Raw genomic sequence first — 23,373 nt, 5'->3', positions numbered from 1 at the left:
GAAGTTTGGTAGCTTCTCGTACTTCAGAGAGATCCATATTATCTCGTTTTTTGTATGTTGTACCTTTATACCCCGGATAAGCGATTTTGTTATATTTAAACGGACCCACACCCTTACGTACTTCGCTGACATCTCCATATTATTCTCGTCTATGTCAACCACATCTCCCACTCTTCCTGCCAATTTTGCAATTAAGCCAGCAGTTCTCCATTCCAATGGGACGTCAATCATACGAATCCAGAATTCACATGTGTTCAGATCACGTTTCAATATTTGAGAGACTCCCTCTATATCAGCTAGAACGACCAGGTGCCTATCATAGTGCCATGGTGATTCAGTTAGTACCTTCTCTTTATCCTTTGTAGATTGGAATTCGATTACGAAGAGGCCATCGCCACTTTCGTTGATTTTGAAACCCTTCTGAGTTCTCCACACAACGTTGAAGGCGTTTGCCATGGCTCTGATGTTCGGAGGTTTCGACGATATTAATTTCCCGACAATCTTCTTAGTGTTATCCACACACCGACCATCAACCTCGCTCTCAATCGAGATTGTTTCTTCTTCCACATCAGTCAGTTTCATCTTACTCCATTGTTTTTCAATCCCCTCAACCATCTTGCGCAGTCGTAACAAAGTCAACACAATCCGGACAATTGCTGGAATCAAAAACCAGAAAAACGGCCGATAACCCTAGCTGCGTTAAGGTGCCGCCGCAGGGTATCGCTTCCTCATATTAGGGCTTTTTTTTTTATCAAAACTTAAATTCTTATTTGTGGCTTTTAAATTTTTTTAAGAAAAAAAAAGTTAAACACTATCTTAACTTTATTCCGATTAGTTTAGGTCTCTATCTCTATGAATATAAATAATTGTAGTATGTTCACTATCAATTCAAGGGAATTTATTAAACTCAATCATACTCTACTTGATATTGTAACATAGTAATATTCATGGTATCAATTTGGTATTTTTTTAAGAATATTTTGGAATAGTTTTCATTTATATATTTTCACATTTTCAACCAATTAATCTAACATTAATAACAATGTTTACTGCTAAAAAATACATTAAACTAAAATGCATTAAAAAAGAGAACACTACACCGATAACCCCTTAGATGACGGTTCAAAACCGTCATCTCGAAGAAAATAAAACTGCCACGAAGCTCATTACCGTTTGATGGTACTTCAGAACGGTCACATTCTTCATCCCCAATAGCCTCATATGACATATGCATATTTACATTTTGTCGTCTCCTAATCTTATGATAAAGATGTTGAAACAAAATTTCTGTTAAGTTTTTTTATCATGGCAAAATAATATTTAAGGAATAGGATTCCCAAGGAATTAAAAACTTAAGAGATAAATTGAATTGTTTTCATGACTAAAATGTTTATTTAGTGTTTAAAACCATTTGATACATAAGTTCATAAGCAATCAAGAAGCCTTAAAGGAATTAAAATCCCAAGGCGAAGAATGCCCAGAAGCAAGAAGGCCAAGAAGCAAAGAAGTTGAAAGAAGAAGCCTTTTTGACAAAGTCAAACATGCGTTGTAGAATTAGTAAAAGTAAGAAGACAAAAGACCATGTCCCCTAAAACTTTTCTAGCTAACAAACAATTTGCGGAAGGCACAGACTGTATGACTTCGCACCAGAAATCAGAAGAAGATCATTTGATACATATTTTAGTTACCAACAAAAGCCTGATTTCGACAAATTGTAACTTTCCTTTTATGGACATATTGACACAGAAGTTAGAAGCAAGTCAGAAGACAGAAGTCGTTGTGACCCAACAGACAGATTCAAATTCAAACGGATACTTGCTAAAAGCCTCTACTATAAAAGCAAAGCTCAAACTCATTTCACGACAACACATTCACGCAAGAAAGAGATAAAATACCTCTTTAGGTTTTGGGGTGGAACTCAAATAAGAAAGTAAGATGCGAGTCCATTCATCTCTTTTTTGTTCAGCATTATCAATATAAGCCATATAGTTTGGAATATCTTCAAAATCAAACTCCAATTCTTTCTTTTTCTCATTCTCATTTGAAGAAGAAGCAGGTTTTATGTTTGCCCCTGGATCCATTTTACTGCAAAAGAAAAAAGAAAGGGCAAAGTAGCTAGGGCATCCAGCAAAGTGCAATATATATATATATATATATATATAAGGAAGGCAAGGTAAATTACATCCATTGCCATTGGATTTTATTCATTCTCACAGTATAACTATAAAACTTTAAAACATTACATAAAAGCTACAAAAGTTTACACTTTCTCACATTATGGCGACTAAATTTCAATAAATATTTCAAAATGATAGTTGGTGACTTCAATTTTTTTTCAAGAATTAATAATATTATAAACAACTTTAGTTCTTCAAGATTTTCATTTTTAGGTTATTTAGGTATTTTCGGTTAGAAGAGAGAATTTTTTTTAGAGAGAATTTCAGAAATTGTGAGTTTGGAAAATAAAAAATGTGGTTTTATGGTAAATGTTAGTTCTAAAGAACTTTAATACTTGTATATTTTCATTTTGAGGCGGTAGTTAAAATTTAATGGTCATACCGTTAGAAAATATAAAATTGAGTGATTTTTATGTTACATTTTAAAGTTTAGTAGTTATACCATGAAAATAACTAAAGTTTAATGGCCACAAGTGCAATTTAACCAAGCAAGAAGTTACCTCTTGAAAATTCAAAGTTTTAGTCGATTGAGAGTCAGCAGAAATAACGTCCAAAGGCAACGAAGGAATTGAAATACGAAGCTGATAGGGATATTTTATCCCTATCTTTTATTACGATTTTTAGGATTATTTCGTGTCTTTTATTATTTTTTTAATCTAATTTAAATCAATTTAAAGGTTTTTTTTTGTTTTTTTTGGTAAAGTGAGAATTAATAAAAAAAAACACAAACAGATAAAACAAAAGGAAGCAACATAAATGGCTACTCTAAGTAGTAATAATTCTAGATGAGGAAACTCCAATATAATCCTCCTAAAGGATATCGTAATACCAACCGACGCCAAACTATGAATCGTTACTTCCACAATGGAGTTATGAGCTAACGAAGCCATGAAGTCTCTACATCTGTTCCTCTCTTTTTGAACGTGGTTAATACTGATTTTCTCAAATTGTATCCCTATATCCCTCGAATAATTGCATGAGACGGGTGATGTGTAGAACTATATGAATTCACACAATTCACCACCTCTCAGCAGTCTGAATCCATAATAATATCATTGTATTTCCTCTCAAGAGCAATCTTAAGGCTTGAGTGCATTCGCCAAAATGCTGCTTCAAATGATGATCCTAAAACCACTCAACCAATTGCTATTGGCATCTCTAATTAGGCCTTGATGCGCCTCTAGTAGAGCAGTAGGGCCCGTACTCGTCAATTCCTATGGTTTTCGGATTGTCAACTCCGGTAAAGCAACACTTATGTGAATCCTAATAGATTTCGGAGCTCGTAAGCGAATGGCGAGAGAGCCAACGCGTGAGGGTTAGGGAACGGTCAGCGGAGAGGTCGGCGTTAAGTGGTGCAGGGGACCGTTTTAAGGCGGAGAAGGCAGATTTGTTTATTGGGAAAGGGATCAGCGGGGATATAGGGTCAGATGGGGAGAAGGAAGGGGAAGGAAGGAGATCGGCAGGCAGTGTGTGGGAGGGAATCGGCGATCCGGGAGGTGGTGATAGGATCTGGCGTTTGGTTCTGGCGGGGGCGAGGGAATAGGTCAGAGGAATTGCGGTAGGGTGTTTGGTGGGGTGGTGACCCCTGTGGCAGGGAATGAAGTCGAGGGCGGAGGGAGAGTTTTCTCCATAGGGGAAGTGGCACTAAGTCAGGGGGGTGTGGCTGCAGGCCAGGGGGCGTGTGGCGCATTGGCGGAGGGAGTTGGGGTTGCTGCGGCAGCAGGCGCTGTGTGCGGCAATCCGGGGACGCCCTTGACCACTGGGGGAAATTGTTGTGGGGTGGATGCGGCGGCTACCGAGGCCATGTCTGGGGTGAATTTGGTTTCTAGGACAGTGGGTGATATGGTGAACAAAAAAACTTGCGAGCAAGGTTTGGGGAATGTTTCATGGAGAGATACGGTCATGGGAGTGGTCGAGGAGGAGCCTTTGTTAAACGATAGTCTAATAGAGGATGAGTTGGAGGAGGTCTGTCCTGGCTCAGATGAAGAGGATGGTGAACATGATGATCCTTTATGCCCTATAATTTGGCTTTCGTCGGCCGATAAGCGTTCACTCAGGGCTAAATGGAAGCTATCTTTAATAGTGACGGTGCTTGGGAAAAGGATTAGTTTCATCTATTTCGCTCAGAGTATCCAGACGCAGTGGGCTAAAAAAGGGAAAGTTAGTATTACTGATTTAGAAAATGATTATTATGTAATAAAATTTACTAGAGCGGAGGACTATAATGCTGTGATTAATGGTGGTCCTTATATTATTTGTAATCATGTTCTGGCTTTAAGGCCATGGGTCCCTAACTTTCATCCACATGACTATTCAGTGAATAGGATTCTAACTTGGGTGAGATTCCCGGGTCTTCCAATTGAATATTATAATGAGAGCTTTCTTAATAAGATTGGTGGGTTCGTTGGGAAAGCTCACCATGTGGATAAAACTACCATTGGGGCAGTTAGAGGTAAGTTTGCAAGAGTATGCATTGATATTGATATAGCTAAGCCCATTTTCACTACAAGAAATTTGGCTTTTTATGATGCATAAAAATTGTCATAAAAACATGATTTTTCGTCGCAATATAAAATATGTGACGAAAATGTGTCGTTACATCGATCGTCACCGCAGGAACGTGGTAATTTGTATATATAACGAAGTTTTGTTTTGTCATAAGTGATTTACTTTTATATGACAAATAAGAACATGTGTCACAATGTTGTTTTGTTTAAGTGACGCTTATTATGTCACTATTATTACAAATATTTTGTCATGTAAACCCTTATTTTGTCATGAATAGTTAACATTTAAATGACGTTATTCAAATTTTGTCATATAAACATACGGATAAAGTGACGATACAAATATAAGACTGAAATTCGAGAGTTTATATGACATTGTAACTGACATAATCTGTCACTTAAAATTAAAATTTCATCATGAAACATGGACATTAAACTGACAAAAGTCATATTTCGTTAGTGATGAATATCTGCATTAGACTAGAATTATAAAATTTTAGTGATATTGTAACTGTCAAAATCATTGTCACTTTAACATTTAACTGAAATGGAGAACACAAACAATTAGAAAGAACTATTATTGAAATGAACCTTAACTGTCACAACTCCAAATATTTAACATGTCAAATACAATAACAATATGATAATTAAGAAGGAAACATTCTCTTATAACAAGACTAATATCTAAAAGTACAAAGAAATAGCATTGTGTAACAAGACCGTAGAAGCCATCATACTTTGCAAGCTAGCTATTTGACTAATTCTTGAAGGGAAATTTCTTCTCGCTTTATGCTATGTATCCATCTTGCCTTGATTCTTGCTCTATGCTTTAATTCAAATTCATAGTATTGGCAAGGTTCACTTGGCTACTAGAGAATTCTTCCAATTCCTGAGCTTTTTCATTGCTGCAGAACCGCCATAATAATCAATTAAATTACTCTCAAAATTAATACTAGCCATCATAATTAATTATTGTTCTTAAACTTGTCCAACTTGGATAATTTGCAAGAAAAATCACTTACAGTCGAGATTATATCCTAGATGAAATGGATGATTAACAATGCAGCACCATATTTATTAAAGATCAGATCTCAGTTCTCCTACATTGATGAGAAAATATCAATGGTGATTCATGGTTCAAAGTTGATTATGCTCTGAAATACAAATCTGGATGAATGAATACCTTTAACCATGTCCAAGCCATTTCACAGCATTCTAAACTAATTCCAGTGAATCAACACCCAATAGCTAAGATACAGATTTGCTATGTTCAAATGAAAGAATCACTATATTTAACACAATATAATAACCCCATGTCAACTGAACACAATCCAAATCCAAAGACTTCATGTTATCTATACAAATTACCTATTCAAAATTTATCTCGATTTGTACATTTTTATATGCTCTTTACAGTACCTATTCACAATTTAACTCTATTTGTACATTTATATATGCTCTTTATGGTATCTATTCAAAATTTAACTCTATTTGTAAATTTTTATATGCTCTTTACAATTAGAAAGCATGGTGATTTCATTCCATGGTTTTCAACCATATAAAGATTTCCCCAGTGCAGCAAATCAAAACATTGAAACACAATCAAGTAACACATTGTAGCCATAATTAGTAGCCCACGGTAAAGACATGAAACTAGAGGGCTCATTTGTTGCTTAAGACATAAGGTACGTGATATATGAACCCTTCGAATGCAGCAGAAATTAGACAAATGACAACACCAATATGATAAGATCAATTGACTATAAGAGGATCTCTGTGAACAAAATATATGGAAGGAGAGCAACTAAATTTGCTAACTTAGCATAAAGACACACATAAGGGGAAAAAAGTCTCTTCTGCACAACTAATATTGGAGAAAGAATCTTCAATGGAATTTTTCAAATTTAAAATTCCAAAATCATGTTTTAACTACTCCAAAAGAAACTGATTTAAATTGGCAACACAAGTTCTAAGAGATTATTATACTATGACTACGAGAAGAATCTTGTAAAAAGAAAGACTGAGTCTAAACCCCTATAGTATTTTCATTCTTTAGCTTGTAAACCAGGAACCCAAAAGAAATGGGAGGGAAACTTAATAAAAGGGTGGCTAGAGACTATTGTTTTCGATATTGTTTCATATTTTAATCAACAGCCAAGCAAAGCTAAAGAAATAGCCAAAAACACCAATTCCTTCATCTAACTTAAAAATTATAAACAACTAAACAAAATCTGGAAGGAAAAAACACAACCTATTATCCTTTTTGATAACGCAAATGACCAGTCTCTCATACAACTTTAAAACTATTGATAAATGGTAAAAAGTTCACCGAATTCCACAAATGCATAACTGTTTGTATAACATAGACATGAAAGGAAAACAAATCCCTCACAAACATTGATGACATAGCGCCCATATCATAGTATTAAATAAAAACCCTTAATTTATAAATAACAAATTCACACATATAACACTTAAATTAACTAACCTGAAAATCAATGAAGGGACGGGGGAGCAAGCAGCGATTTCAACCAGACATCAAAACTGCAACGATGGCTGACTGGAGATAAATTTGGATCTGAAGAAAATTCATAGAGATGGACAGAAATAGAGAAAAAAGAGAAAGGGAATATCGAAGAAAGAGAACGCATCAAATAGATCTGGTGGTCGGAGAAGGAACAGATGGACACGAGAAAGCCAGATCTAAAAATGATGAACAAATAACCCAGGAAGATAAATGGAGAGAAGATAAGGGAGAGAGGAAGACAAACAGTTTTGTTAAAATTACAAGGGTATTTAATTTATTAGTCCCTATATTTTGATAAAACACACTGTTTAGTCTCTGTATTTTCAAAAACACACGGTAAAGTCCTTAACATTTTTCTTGATGAACTGTTTAGTCCCTAATGTTTTTCTCGGTGAACTGTTTAGTCTCTGCCGTTAGACTCTCATGAAGATTCTATTAGTCAATTTGGATTTGCATTCTTCTTTACCTTTATTTTCTTTTCCTTTAAACTCTAATGCAACTGAAATCAACTTTGACTATTCTTCTTCTTGATTTTCTTCTTAATCGTTCAAATTCGTAAACATTGGGTCTGTTTTTTTTTCTTGTTCTCCATATAAATAGCTTCTTTTTCTAAATTGGATTTCCTCTTCTGAAGTTTGAAGGTAAATAATAAAGGGTAATTTAGTCATTTCCGAAGTCATAAACGGTAAAAAATCTAACAAACAGATGGAAGGACTAAACAGTTCACTGAGAAAAAGGTTAGAGACCTTACCATGTGTTTTTTAAAATACAGGGACTAAACAGTGTGTTTTGTCAAAATACAGGGACTAATAAATTAATTACCCAAATTACAATTACAATTATAATTGTGATTATAATAATAATAATAATAAATAAATAAAATGTAAATATATGATATTATTTTATAGGATTAACTTGTCACAATAAAAAATTCTCATTAAAAATATAATATTCTATGATGATATAATATCATTAATTTACCATATTTTATAACAATTTATCTTATTTTCACATAATATTATATAGATAACAAATATATACATATGCTTATAATAATGTAATAGAACATAGCTACGTATCTTTATCATATTTTATTTTCTATGACAAAAAAATTCTATTAAAAATTTTTCTAAAATAATTTTTTTTCTCCAATTTTAATTTACTAACATTTCTTTGTAAATATTATGGTGATGTGAATCATATACCGTCACAATAATATTAAAATACGTGACGTGAATCATATATCGTCACAAAAGATAATAATATATGATGGAATTTAATTAGTTACCGTTTATTTGAATTAAGTTATCACGGATACAAATTGTCACAAAAAATAGTTTCTTATCATGACGATATTTTTGTCACCAAATATTATTATTTTGTTAAGAAATGTTTTTCCCTCCGAATTCATTCTACTAGATTTTACCTCTAAAACTTTAAGTTACGATTTTTTACATATCATCATAAAATTTATCAAATAGTGACAAATTGGTAAATCAATGTAGACGTCCTTAAAAATTGTCATGAAAAAATTAAAAATAGTGACGAAACTTAAAATTTGTCATGATTAAGTGATTATCAGTGACGAAATTGTGTTCGTAGAAAACAATATCGTCATAAAAGGTCATATTTCTTTTAGTGTTTGTCTAAATTCTGTGTTCAGAATACGGTTTACTTTATTGAGTATGAAGGTATTCATAATATCTGCTATGAGTGTGGTATGTTTGGTCATACTTATGAAGGGTGTTTTAGGAGGGTGAAGGTAGTTGTAGAGGTTGTTGAAGCTGTTCAAGTGAGAGAAGAGGGGATTAAAGGAGATGGGAGGAATTTTGGCCCCTGGATGGTTGCTAAGAGGTCGGGAAGACGAAGGACTCGTGCGACTGTTGTTCAGAATCGTCCTCCTGATAATGGTCTTCACCAGAGCAATCCTGGAATTAAAGAAAGACCCTACCCTAAGGAGATAGAAGGTACATGTGTTGCTATGATCGCCAGTTCAGGGTCTAGATTTGGAGTTCTTTCTATTGAGGATGCTCAAGACTCTGACCTTGCGAACGAGCAACTAGAGCTAAGCATGCCAGGTTTAGAATCTGCTGAGCCGGCGGCTAATAATGTGGAGACTATTAATCCTCTGTTTGAATCCAAAGTTGAGGCCCTGGGTGGCTCCCAGGCTCATGCCCCAATTGTGAAGGAGAAGATCATTGAGGTTAGTATTCCAAAAATATGTACTGAGCCAAAAAATGGGAAGACCATGGGTGTCAATAAAATGAATATGAAAAAACCTAAGGGAAATCAGAAAAATGACCAAAGTTCCTTGGAATTTTGTGATAAAAGGGGGCCTGCAGGCACCTCTTCTAGGCTCTCAGGAGCCCCCAATAAGTACCTAATCTACGGTGGTGGGCCTGTGGTCAGTAGTCTTCCTTTTTATGGATTTGTTTGTGTGGAATGTTAGAGGAGCGGCAAGCAAGGCTACCCGTATCCATGTTAAAGATTTAATTAAACAGTTTAACCCTTCTTGTTTTACTTTAATGGAAACAGAGATCAGTGGAATTAAAGCGGATGAGGTGGTTAGAAAGTTTAGAAATTGGAATTGTGTCAGATCGGAAGCTACTGGCCGGGCCGGTGGGATTTGGCTCTTCTGGAAGCCAGATCGCGTTCATATTGATATTGTTGGTATGGATAAACAATTTATTCACAGCAAAGTTATTTCTCTTGGTAATAAACCCTTATTTATCACCTTTGTTTATGCGGACCCTATTATGGCTAATCGTAAAAGGCTGTGGGAGGTTCTGCATACTATGAGTACGAGTATTGAGGATGTTTGGTTTGTGGCTGGTGATTTTAATGATATTGCTCTTATGAGTGATCAAAGAGGGGGTGGGAACCATTATGTAAACCGGTGTCTGAATCATAAACAGAGTATGGATTTGTGTGGGCTTTCGGATCTGAGTGCCGCTGGTCATAAGTTTACTTGGAAACATAATAATACTTTTTCCGTTTAGATAAAGTTTATGTTAACGTTGCGGCTCATTGTAGATTTTCTGAAGTGACTGTGTTAAATCTCCCCTTTCGTCACCCTGACCACTGCTCTATTTTAGTCAAGCTGGTTAGAGGTCATCGTCCTAGAGGGGACAGACCTTTTAGGTACGAGGTGGCTTGGGAATCTCACCCTGAGTTTAAAAACTTTGCTCAGGACAATTGGCAGCCTCATTCTAATGTGCTCCTTACTGCTGAGAGTTTTAGAAGGAATGTGGTGGGATGGAATAAAAACATCTTTGGCATATCATCAGAAGGAAGAATAAACTGTTGAGCAGAATCAAAGGCATTCAACGTATGTTGGAGGTTAGATTTGATCATAGCTTGGATGGTCTTCTTAGAACTCTCCAGAAGGAATTGGAAGTTGTGTTAAGGCAAGAAGAGCTTCTTTGGTTTCAGAAATCTAGGAAAGCTTGGATTACTGATGGAGATCGCAATACCAGGTATTTCCACCTTTCTACTATTGTTAGAAGGCAGGGGAATCGAATTGATGCTATCAAAGATTCGAATGGAGACTAGGTTTATGAGGATGAGGATATCCGTCACTTAGCTCTTATCTTTTATAAAGATTTGTTTAAAGAGGAAAGTGTGGATCTGAATAAAGCTCTTTCTAAGACTACGTTTCCCAGTTTGGGAGATGATATGGTTTTGGAAGCTTTCCACCCTATTGACGAGAAAGAGATTGATCAGGAAATCTTTAGTATTGGGGCTACTAAAGCTCCTGGGGTTGATGGTATTCCTGCCGGTTTTTATCATAAACATTGGGAAACTGTGAAGGAAGGTATTTATAGTTTTATTAAAGGAGTTTTTAGTGGATCCGAGGATATTAGACTTGTGAACAAAACTCTTCTGGTCCTGATTCCGAAAGTGGAGAAGCCATCTTCTTTTTTACAAATGAGGCCTATCAGTCTTTGTAATGTGATTTATAAAGTTGTTACCAAAATTGTGGCCAATAGACTCCGGTGTATTCTTCCGGAGATTATTAGCCAGAATCAAGGCAGTTTTGTTCCTGGGAGACAGATGATGGATAATGTTGTTATTGCCCAGGAGATGGTCCACTCTATGAAAATTAAAAAGGGTAAGAGGGGTATTGTGGCTCTTAAACTGGATCTGGAGAAAGCTTATGACCGCCTTAACTGAAGTTTTCTTTTGGATAGTCTAAATAGAGCTGGGATTCCGGATAATTGGAAGAGATTAATCGAGGTCTGCATTTCTTCTCCTGTTTTTCAAGTTTTGATTAATGGAGATATGTCGGAGGAGTTTGCTCCTTCCCGGGGCATCCGTCAAGGGGATCCATGAGCCCTTTTTTATTTGTTATTGCTATGGAAAGGTTGACTCACCTTATCCAAGAGGCTGTTGGTAATGGGATTTTTCATCCGGTTTCCATCAATAAATTTTGTCCCCCGGTTACCCATTTGTTCTTCGCAGATGATGCTATGTTATTTGTGGAAGGAAATGAGGAACAAATTGGTGTGATCATGGATATCCTTAACTGTTTCTGCGCAGCTTCTGGTCAAAAGCTCAATATCCAAAAATCCCGGATGTTGTGTTTTAAAAACATGAATCAAAGAGTCTGTAAAAGGTTAAGTGAAATTTCAGGTATTCCTCTGACCAATTCTTTGGGTAAATATCTGGGGGTTCCCCTCTATAGTGATAGAGTGTCCAAAGCCTCCCTTAAAGAGACTTTCAACAAAACGAATAGTAAATGTGCCATTTGGAAAGCTAAAACCCTGTCTCTTGCGGGCCGTCTTACTTTGATTCAGTCAGTGAATTGTGCGGTTCCTAATCATATTATGCAAGCCTGTAAGTTGCCTGAGCCTGTTCTTAATGATCTTGATAAAATCAATCGTCGGTTCCTGTGGGGGGGGGGGGGTTCAGCGGAGGGGAACAAAATCCACCTTGTTCCTTGGAAAGAGGTTTGTCAGCCTAAAGTTATGGGAGGCCTGGGGATTAGACAAGCGAGGGACAATAATAAAGTTTTATTAATGAAACTTCTATGGAGAATGTGGCAACTTCCTTCCTCCCTTTGGGTTTGCTTATTATGCAGGAAATGTAGAAAAGATAGGATTTTTGGAGGACCCAAGGAGAGAGTTATTAATTGTTCTTTTCTTTGGAAAGGCCTTAGTACTGTGTTTTCAGAGTTTTGCTCTGGGATAGGTTGGGCAGTGGGCAATGGAAAGACTATTAGCTTCTGGAATGATATTTGGATTGGTAAAAAATCTTTATTAGAGGTTTGTATCTCTCCTCCACCTGTTGATATCCGTAATTGGAGGATTGCTGATGTGGTGGATGTTGAGGGTGATTGGGTTTGGTCAAAGTTTGACTCCTTTTTCAATATGGAAACCCTACTGAGAATTAGAGGAGTTAAGATTAGTAGCCAGGAGGAAGATAGGGATAGTCATTGTTGGGCTTTGACTAATAACGAAGCCTATACTTGTAAATCAGCCTATGAGGCCCTCATTCAAAATTTGGAGAGTCCGCACTCTGAAGTTTGGAAGAAGATTTGGGCTATGAAAGTGCCATACCGTATTAGGAGTTTCTTATGGCTTGGTGTCAAGAATAGACTGCTTACTAATATTGATAGAAAAAGACGTCATCTGGTGGAGTCTGGGGCGTGTAGTAGATGCAGAGGGCATGAAGAAACCATTTGCCATGCTCTTAGAGATTGTTCTAGGAGTAAAGAGGTGTGGAGGAAAGTTCTCCCTAACCAGTTGCTATCTGGTTTCTTGTCCCACTCTGACCTTGACTGGTTTGCAGATGGTATTAATGGAAAGCTGTTGGCCGATCTGGAGCATAGCGATATCTTCTTTGCAGTGATCTGTCACCAGATTTGGAAATGGAGGAATCTTGAGATTTTTGGAGAAGAAGCTGTTATTATTCCTAATTTGCTTGATTTCTTCTCTAAAAAATTTTGTAAATATTGTTGATAGCTTCAAGGAGGACTCTCCTGCTAGGTTTATCCAGAAGAAGGCGGTTCATCTCGTTGGCTGGTGTAGGTCTAATGAAGGGGTGGTGAAATTAAATACCGACGGTTCTTGTCTTAAGGACGGTAATATTGCTGCTGGAGGAGTTCTGAGAGATGATAGTGGTGTTTGGGTGTCAGGGTTCGTTCAGAATTTGGGTATGGGGTCATCCTTTTCTGCAGAGCTTTGGGGGATCCTTTCTGGCCTTAGACTTGCTAAGAGCCTGGGCTTGAAGAAGTTGCTGGTGGAAGCCGACAACCTCGAAGCTATCAAAATGATCTCTGATGATAGTGCTATTTGTTTAAATAGCCAAAATTTAATCAGAGGTATTAGAAGGATATCTTCTTTCTTTGATTCCATTAACTTCAGCCATATTTTCAGAGAACAGAACCGGGTGGCGGATCGTCTAACAGCGGAGGGCCATGAGAAGATGTTGGGAGTCACAACTTTCTCTGCTCCTCCTATTTTCCTTTCTTCTCTCCTTATGGATGATGTGGTGAGGGTTAGCTTCCCTAGGCTAATCCCGGGTTAGGTTTCTTTTTGTGTTTTTTTCTTTCCTTTTCCTACCAATATATATATATAGATGTTCTTAAAGTTTTGTGATCATACAATATGTAAAAATTGTCATGATTTTCATTAAAAAAAAATACAATCATGATTAATTAATATTTTTGGTATTATTATTTTATTTGCATGAATGCATTATAAATGGAAGTTGCATATTGGATAGTTACAAATTTGTTAATGGAATTAATATTACTGTTTCGTTGAACTCATATTCACTTTGAAACAAACATGTAAACTCATAAATGTATATTAATATTTTCAACGCAATCAATGTTCTTAGTTGTTTTCAGTTACTTATACAAACTATTAATAACTTTGTAACAACCTAAATACTAATTAAATATTAAAATCAAAGTATATATGTGTACAAATTATCAAATTATTAACGATGACAAAAGGAATTGAGAGAGAGAGGCGGCGCGATGGGCGAGAGCGGGATCGGTCGACCGATCGTGGTGCGGGGGAGGGAAGGCGTGCGGGAGGGGTGGATCGGGGCGGGGAGAGGGCGGGGGAGCCGGATTTGTGGGAGTTTGAGGATGGGAAGGAGGGACAAGGGCGATCGGGGGCTGTGGGGGTTGGTGCGGTTGTGGATAGGATGGGGGGGAGCGGCGTTGTTGGTAGTTGCGGCCTGGATCCCTGGGTCGGGGAGGGTGCCATGGGTTTTGGGGATGGGGGTCGTGCGTCCGGCGTTGATCCAGGCGGGGGTCTCGCGGATGGGGGTATTTGGGGCGGGATTTTGGGAGTCACAGCTGGTTTAGTGCCGAGCGAAGGGGTTGATGTGGTGGTCGGGGGTAGGGCTGCGGCCTGCGCCTATGTCGGATGCTGGGGGCAAGGCGCCGCCTGGCGCTGGGGGCGAGCCTGCTGCGGGGCTCTATGCCGACAGCGCCGGGCACTATGCTGGTGCGGCCGGCGCTGTTACTGGGCGCGGGACAGGAGTTCCTGGCGCGGTTCCGGGCACTGGAGGTCTTTCCCCGAGAAATGCTGGGGCAGATGGGGTTTCGTTCAGGGGGCAAGCGGCCTCTAGCCAGGTCTCGTCTAGGGGTTTGAGTGATGCTCAAGGACAGAGGAATATGGTGTCCCCCAGAGCTGCTTTTGGTCCTAACGGTATTGGCAAAGGTTCTTGGAAAGATACGATTATGGGGGTGGTTGAAGAGGAACCCTGTATGGAGGAAGTGGAGATGGTAGGGGACTCCGAGGATCTGTATTCTGATTCTGATGCGGAGTATGATGCCCAGATTGATCCCCTTTGTCCGGTTATTAGGCTCTCCTCAGCAGAGAAGCGTGAACTTAGAGAGAAGTGGAAGGTGTCCTTAATTGTTACAGTGCTGGGGAAGAGAATTAGTTTTAACTACTTTGCCCAAAGAATTCAAGCCTAGTGGGCTAAGAAAGGGAAAGTAAGCATTACTGACTTGGAGAATGACTACTACGTCATCCAATTCACCAGAGTCGAGGATTATAATACTGTAATCAAGGGAGGGCCGTATATTATTTCCAACCATGTTTTGGCCTTACGGCCTTGGGTTCCAAATTTTAATCCTCATGACTGTTCTGTTAACAGAATCTTGACTTGGGTTAGGTTCCCGGGCCTTCCCATTGAGTATTACAGTGAGAAGTTTCTCAGCAAAATAGGAGGAATGGTGGGGAAAGTCCACCATGTGGATAAAACTACTATAGGAGCCATTAGGGGTAAGTTTGCTAGGGTTTGTGTGGATGTTGATCTTGCGAAACCCTTATTGTCTAAGTTCTGTGTTCAAAATAAGATGTTTTTGATTGAGTATGAGGGCTTACATAACATTTGTTATGATTGTGGCATGTATGGTCATTCTCAGGAGGGATGCCCGAGAAGAGTTATTGGGGATAAGGAGGTTGTTGAGGTTAGTGTGAGTAAAACTGTAGGGACCCAGGGAATTGATGGGAACTTCGGTCCCTGGATGGTGGCAAAAAGGACTGCTCGGCGTAGAACTCAACCTCCAATTGGGCAGAATCGCCCTCCTGATATTAACAGTAAATTTGGTCTTTCCAATCCTTCTGCTGGTCCTAGTGTTAAGGAGAAGCCGTCCCCCAAATTGAGGGAGGAGGCTGGATCCAGTTCAGCCTTTAGGTCGGGTTCTAGATTTGGGGCCTTATCAATTAAGGAAGTTCAAGAACCGGACCAGGGAGTTGAGCATATGAGTATTAGCATGCCGGGTCTGAAGTCTGTTGAACCTTCGGAGAAGTTGGTTAATTCGGTCAATCCCCTCTTTGTATCCAAGTCTGATGCTCAGGAGAGAACCCTGGATCTTGCTGCTCAAAGGATGAAGAAGACGATCGAGGTTAGTATTCCTACCTATAGTGGTGATCCTGGGATTGGGAAACCAATGGGGGTTATTAAACCTAGTTTGAAAAAGCCAAAGGGTAAACAAAAAAGCATCCAGAATTCTTTGGCTCTGAATGAGAAGAGGGGACCGGCGGGTACCTCAGGTAGGCTCTTAGGAGCCCTTAATAAATACCTGGCTTAGGTGGGTGGTGCGGTCAGTTTTCCTCCTTTCTATGGATTTGTTGTGTTGGAATGTTAGGGGTGCGGCTAGCAAGGCTACCCGTATCCATATAAATGATCTTATTAAACAGTTTAATCCTTCTTGTTTCGCTCTCTTGGAAACTAAGATTAGTGGAGAGAAAGCAGATGAGGTGGTTAATAAGTTTAAAAACTGGATTTGTGTTAGATCGGAGGCGACTGGCCGGACTGGAGGGATTTGGCTTTTCTGGAGGCCAGATCGGATTCATTTTGATATTATTAACATTGATAAGCAGTTCATTCACTGCAGAGTGAGTATTCCAGGAAATGCTCCTTTCTTGGTTACCCTTGTGTATGCTGACCCTATTTTAGCTAACCGTAAGCGGCTTTGGGAGGTTATCTATTCTATGAGTGTTAGCATCTCTGAGCCCTGGTTTTTGGCTGGGGATTTCAACGATATCGCCCTTATGAGAGATCAGAGAGGGGGATCCAACCATTATATTAACCGCAGACTTAACCACAAAAATAGTATGGATTTATGTGGGCTCTCCGACCTGGGAGCTTCTGGTCATAGATTCACTTGGAAACGGAACAATATTTTTGTCCGGTTGGATAAGGTCTATGCAAATGTTTTAGCTCAAACTGTTTTCCCTGAGTGTTCGGTGCTTAACCTTCCGTTCTGTCATTCGGATCATTGCCCCATTTTGGTTAGGCTCTTGAGAGGTAATCGTCCTAAGGGAATGAGACCTTTTCGGTACCAGTTGGCTTGGGAATCCCATCCTAAGTTCAAGGAGTTTGTGCAGGAGAATTGGAAACCTCACTCGAACGTTCTTCTGGCGGCTGAAGAGTTCAGGAGTAAGGTGCTGGGATGGAACAAGAATGTCTTTGGGCATATTATTAGGAGGAAGAATAAATTACTTAGGAGGATGGAGGGCATTCAGTGTAGGTTGGAAGTGAGGTTTGATCACAGCTTGGATGGCCTTCTCAGATCCCTTCAGAATGAGCTGGAAGCTGTGCTTAGGCAGGAGGAGCTCCTCTGGTTTCAAAAGTCTAGGAAATCTTGGATTCGAGATGGGGATCGCAATACGAGATATTTCCATCTTTCTACCATGATCAGAAGACAGAAGAATAGAATCGAGGCCATCAAGGACTCTAATGGTGATTGGGTGTATGAAGATGATGCAATTCGTAAGTTGGCCCTGGAGTTCTATAAAGACCTGTTCAAAGAAGATCCTGTCCAGTTGGAGAGGGCTCATTCTGCTGCCACCTTTCCTATGATCAATGAAGATAGTAGGAAGGATGCCTTTAAGCCTATATCCCAAAGAGAGATTGACCAAGCCATCTTCATCATTGGGGCGGCGAAAGCTCCTGGGATTGATGGTCTGCCTGCTGGTTTCTATCATAAGCATTGGGAGGTTGTAAAGGAGGGTATCTATGATTTTATCATAGGTGTGTTTAATGGTTCGAAGGATATTGAGCTGGTTAATAGAACCCTCCTGGTCCTGATTCCTAAAATTGATAAACCTTCCTCCTTTTTGCATATGAGACCTATCAGTCTTTGTAATGTTCTTTATAAGACGATTACTAAGATGGTAGCTAACAGAATCCGGGGCATTCTTCCTGCTATCATTTGTTAGAATCAGGGGAGTTTTGTTCCTGGTAGACAAATGATGGATAATGTGGTGATTGCCCAAGAGATGGTCCACACGATGAAGATCAGGAAAGGGAAGAAAGGCATTGTGGCCCTTAAGCTGGATTTGGAGAAGGCCTATGACCGCATTAACTGGAGTTTCCTGATGGAAAGTCTGGAGAGAGCAAGGATCCCGGACAGCTGGAGAAGGTTGATCAAGGCCTGTATTTCTTCTCCTGTGTTTCAAGTTATGGTTAATGGAGATATGTCGGAGGAGTTCTCCCCGGGTTGGGGAATCCGTCAGGGTGATCCTATGAGCCCCTTCCTTTTCGTCATTGCTATGGAGAGGTTGTCTCACTTGATTCAAGATGCGATTGATAATGGGAGTTTCCATCCAGTAGCGATCAATAGCTTCTGCCCGCAGGTGACTCACTTATTCTTTGCAGACGATGTTCTCATCTTTCTGGATGGGAATGAGGATCAGTTAACCGTCATTATGGAGATTCTTGACTGTTTTTGTTCAGCTTCTGGTCAGAAACTTAATATTCAGAAGTCTAGAATGATGTGCTCCAAGAATATGAATCCTAGAGTCTGTAAAAGATTGAGTGATCTTTCTGGTATTCCTCTTACTGATTCTCTTGGTAAGTATCTGGGTATTCCCCTCCACAGTGAGAGAGTGTCCAAGGCTTCCTTTAAAGATACCTTGGATAAGGCCAATACGAAGTGTGCCTCGTGGAAAGCCAAGACTTTGTCTCTCGCTGGCCGCCTCACGCTTATCCAATCTGTTAATTGTGCTGCTCCCAATCACATCATGCAGGCTTGTCAGCTTCCGGGTCATGTGCTTAATGATCTCGATAAGATTAACCATAGATTCTTGTGGGGGGAAGCCGCGGAGGGTAGAAAGATCCATCTTGTGCCTTGGAGTGAGGTGTGTCAGCCTAAAGCTTCTGGTGGTCTGGGCATAAGGAAAGCTAAGGATAATAACAAAGTGTTATTAATGAAACTCCTTTGGCGTATGTGGCAAGACCCCTCCTCTCTTTGGGTTCGCCTTCTTTGTGGTAAGTATCGGAAGGATAAAATCTTCGGGGGCCCTAAGGAGAGAGTCATCAATTGCTCTTTCCTCTAGAAAGGTCTAAGCGCCGTTTTTGCAGAGTTCTGCCTTGGAGTGGGTCTGGAGGTGGGTAATGGTAAATCCATTAGTTTTTGGTTTGACACCTGGATTGGGGACAAACCTTTGATTGAGGTGTGTTCTCATCCCCCGCCTAGGGATATCCATGACTGGAGGATTGCAGATGTGGTTGACTCTGAAGGGGACTGGATCTGGCCTAAGTTTGATAGTTTCTTAAGCCTTGAGACTCTCTTTAGGATTCGGGGTGTGAAGGTTAGCAATCAAGATGAAGACATGGATAGGCATTGCTAGGCGCTGACGAATAAGGGAGTTTATTCTTGCAAGTCTGCCTTTGAAGCTCTTACTCTTAGCAGGTCCGACCCTCCCTCGGACGTTTGGAAGTATATCTGGGCTCTCAAAGTCCCTTACCGTGTTAGAAGTTTCTTGTGGCTGGGAGTTAAGGACAGGTTGCTTACTAATTTGGAAAGGCACAGACGGCATCTGGCGGTTTCTGGAGATTGCAGTAGATGTAGAGGCCATGTTGAAACATTGTGCCATGCCCTGAGGGACTGCCCTAAAAGTAAGGAGGTTTGGAGACAAATTCTTCCTAACCATATCATCTCTTCCTTCATGGCCCATTCTGTGAGTGACTGGTTCTCTGATGGTATTAATGGAAAGTTACTTTCTTACATGGAGCATGGTAACATTCTCTTTGCTATTGTCTGCCACCAAGTGTGGAAGTGGAGAAATGAGGAGTTATTTGGTAATAAATCTGTGTTCTTGCCGATCTGTGCTGAGTTCTTCTCGAATAAACTTTCCTCTATTATTGAGAGTTTCAAAGGGGATTCCTTGGCCAGGCCTTCCCAGAATGGAAATGTCCATCTTGTGGGATGGAACAGGCCAAGAGAGGGGGTTGCTAAGTTGAATACTGACGGATCCTGTCTTATCAATGGGAAGGTTGCTGCTGGAGGTGTGCTTAGAGATGCAGGGGGAGCCTGGATTTCTGGATTCACCCAGAATTTGGGGTTGGGTTCCTCCTTCTCTGCAGAGCTCTGGGGTATCCTCTCTGGAATCAAGCTTGCGATTAGGCTGGGCGTTAAGAGGCTCTCTGTGGAGTCTGATAATATGGAGGCTATCAAGCTGATTTCTGATGACCATGCCATTGGTACCAGAGGCCGCAACCTTGTCAGGGCTATTAATAGGCTTCGCTCCTCCTTTGAGTCCTTAGTCTTCGCTCATATTTTCAGAGAGCAGAACCGTGTCGCGGATCGGTTGGCTGCTGATAGGGGGTCAAAAACCCCTATCTTTGGGTACGGTTTTAGGACGGGTTTTAGCGTTATTTAGTTAATAAGCGAGAAATTCTCGCATTTAAATGCTTTTGTGTGAGTTAGTTAGAAATTGGAAATGTTTTATTTACTTTTCGTTGTTTAGGATCGTTTTATGATCGATTTAGGCAAATACGGCCAAAATGGCATGCATATTATAATTCCGCTATCTTTTGAAGCTAATTGATCCATCAAAAGTCACACCAAACGAAGCGTTTGCTCAAAACAAGCGATTGGCGGGTCAATTTACCCTTTGGACTAATGTTGTTTGGAGTTTTTGTGCATGCGCAGGGATAAGTTCGGGCGAAAAGACACATTATTGGCATTTCGGCGACCGCGCGGGGGCGCATCGGGCTAAACTGCTCGACGAACTGGCCTATTTTAGGCCAGCTCTCCGAGCTGGCCATGCCAGTTCCCCGAACGGGCCCTCAGGGGCCTGCTCAGGCGAGCTGGCCTTCGTAGGCCTGCTCGGCGAGCAGGCACAAGCCTGCTCGCGACGAGCAGACCTGCGGGAATTGGTCAAAAAGACCAATTCCGCCCCCACGACGCCACGATGGACCCCACGACTTCCTACCTGCATAAGGACACAAAAATAGGTCAAGAAGAGGGCCCGAGCCACGCCTATAAATAGGATTTTTCCAATGTAATTAGATATCTTTTATCTTTTGTAATTTTCCTAGCTTTTCATCTTGAGAAATCCTCTCCACCTCCTCCATATCCTTCAAACCTCCATTGAAGACACCTCCGAAGCTCCGCTCACCGAGGATTGCTCAAGCTCCATCCTTAAGTCCTAGGAAGACGCCTGCATTGGTAGACAGGTTCCCTGAAAGGGATTTTTCTTCTTTTACATTCTGTCTAGCCTCTGATACATGTTATGAATCCTAGGCTCATTGTAACTTCGTGACAATACTTTCATCTTTGATATATATTATAGTTTTTGTTTATTCAATTGTTTTAATGCTTTAATCTTTGTCTTACGCTTTGTCTAATTGGCTTAACTCATTCGATAATCCCAAAATCAAGTTGGCACATATTGCGAGCTGAATCTGACCTAGTCAGTGCCTATAGGATTGACGACCCTATAGAAGATTAAGCCCAAATTGCTGAGCCTTAGAGCTAGTTTCGGCCTTACAAGGGAATCACGAACTAGGGACTTTAGGAGGATAGGTCGGGTTAATCGACTCGGACACAAGTGACTTAGGTTTTTAATTCAATTGCTTAAACAATCTATTTTCATTATCATCGTATCCCTTCATGTTCCTTCGGATAATTGCATTGGTAAAAGATCACTTAGGAGTAGTTTAACTTAATTAGGGGTAGAGTAACTTAATTAGGCGTAGAATAACTTAGTTAGAATCGGATAACTTAGCTAGGAGTAGTATAATTCAACCTAGGAGTAGATTAATTTAAGAAAAACCAACTCAAAACCCCCTAAGCCTAGATAACACCTGAAACCAAGTAACTCGATATTTGCAGAAATAAATCCTGTGGATGATACCTGGACTTTCCAGAATTTTATTACTTGATAACGACGGGGTAGACTTATCCCTAAGATCGGCCTCACTCCACAACCGCGTGAGGCCACGTCAAGTTTTTGACGCTGTTGCCGGAGATTTATTTCTTCTGCAATATCGAACCAAAGGTCGATTTGTTAGTTTAGGCATTCATTGTAAATTTCTTTGTTTATATCGTCTATACTTGTTGATATATAATTTCTTTATACTTTTCTATACTTGTTCATATCTGTATACTGTTACTTATCAACTTTTGTGCTAGAACTTCACTTTTTCACAGCATTCTCTGATCAATGAATTGGCTAGAAAAAGTCGAGTGGCAAGCTCAAAAGTTTACTATCCCATCAAGACAATACATTCATGCCCTGGAGAATGAGGCTCCCAATCCCTCCATGGCCGACTTAAATGAGAAAATGGATATCTTGATGGCGAAACTGAGCCTCAACACCAATGAAAGTGTAAGTTTTGTGGGTAATCACCAAAGGTATAATTCTAACCCCAATTCTTACAGCTTTTATGGTAGTGATTGGAGGAGACCTCGACACTCAAATTTGTCCTACGGGAACCCTAACATGTTGACGCCTCCAAATATGTTTGTTAATGAGCACAGGGAAAACGAATTGGGAATGTTCCCTTACGAACAAGCAAGCCAAGTTCCTCCACAACCCTCTAGCTCACGAGATGAGGTGCTGTCCCTTTTGAAAGGAATATCAGCCCGACTTACAATCAACGAGGAGGTTTGCAAGGACTTGAGCAACCAATTGGCTCAAATAAACCATGAGATGCAAGAGCAATCCCGAGATGCTCTCCCAGGCATAAAGGAAAACATAGAAATCCCACAAAGAGAATCAGCTCAAGCCATCTCTTTGAGGAATGACGAAAAGGTAGAACCAAGTCCACTGTCACATGCATCACTCAAGGTAAGTGAAGAACCGGAAGCGGTAAGCAACCCCGGTTCAAAATATGAAATTCTAAATCATGTGATAGAAATAAATGATCAAATCGAAGCTTGTGTATATCAACTACCTTTTCCTCAAAAGTTCGAAAAGTTTGGATTTACTCCTTGTTCAGAAGTTTTCATTCTCTTCGACCTACCAAGAGAATCCAAAAGGGAGCAAACCAAACTTTTTCATAATATGTTTAAATTCGGCCTCCTACTTTCATTAAACTTATTTGAGGCTCTTAATCCGTTTTGTAGGTACGGGTTATTTGTTAAGGAGTTCGAGTTCCTAACACGAGTAGAAGCATACACCTAGGAGGGAATTCTATGTCGAGCTCACCGACTATAACGTAGCGCTTCTTGGGAGGCAACCCAAGTTTTAATAAAACTTTTCAGGTTTATTTTATTTTATACATTGATATTTTAGTTTAGTTGTTTAGTTTTATTTTATTTTTAATTTTTTTTCTTTTTTTAAGTGTTCAGGTTTAAAATAAAATTTAAAAAAAAAAAATGGCCCCAAGAGGCCCAGCTCGCCGAGCTGGGCACTGCCGCCCAGCCCGCTGCTTGGCCGAGATAAGCAACGGTTCG

At 39.8% G+C, this 23,373-nt stretch overlaps 1 long non-coding RNA gene across 1 annotated transcript; it reads right to left on the bottom strand.

Annotated features, from left to right (window-relative positions):
* Positions 1 to 5,236: 5,236 nt before the first annotated feature.
* Positions 5,237 to 7,435, bottom strand: LOC136205341 (uncharacterized). Its single transcript, XR_010675912.1, has 2 exons — positions 7,173 to 7,435; positions 5,237 to 5,589 (listed from the first exon to the last, which is right to left on the bottom strand). It is a non-coding gene; the product is annotated as an uncharacterized lncRNA (long non-coding RNA).
* Positions 7,436 to 23,373: the final 15,938 nt, after the last annotated feature.

This window comes from Euphorbia lathyris, chromosome 9 (assembly GCF_963576675.1).
Source record: "Euphorbia lathyris chromosome 9, ddEupLath1.1, whole genome shotgun sequence".
Taxonomy (NCBI): Eukaryota; Viridiplantae; Streptophyta; class Magnoliopsida; order Malpighiales; family Euphorbiaceae; genus Euphorbia; species Euphorbia lathyris.
The sequence above is the reverse complement of the archived record's forward strand: the minus strand, read 5'-3'. Positions and strand labels throughout refer to the sequence as shown.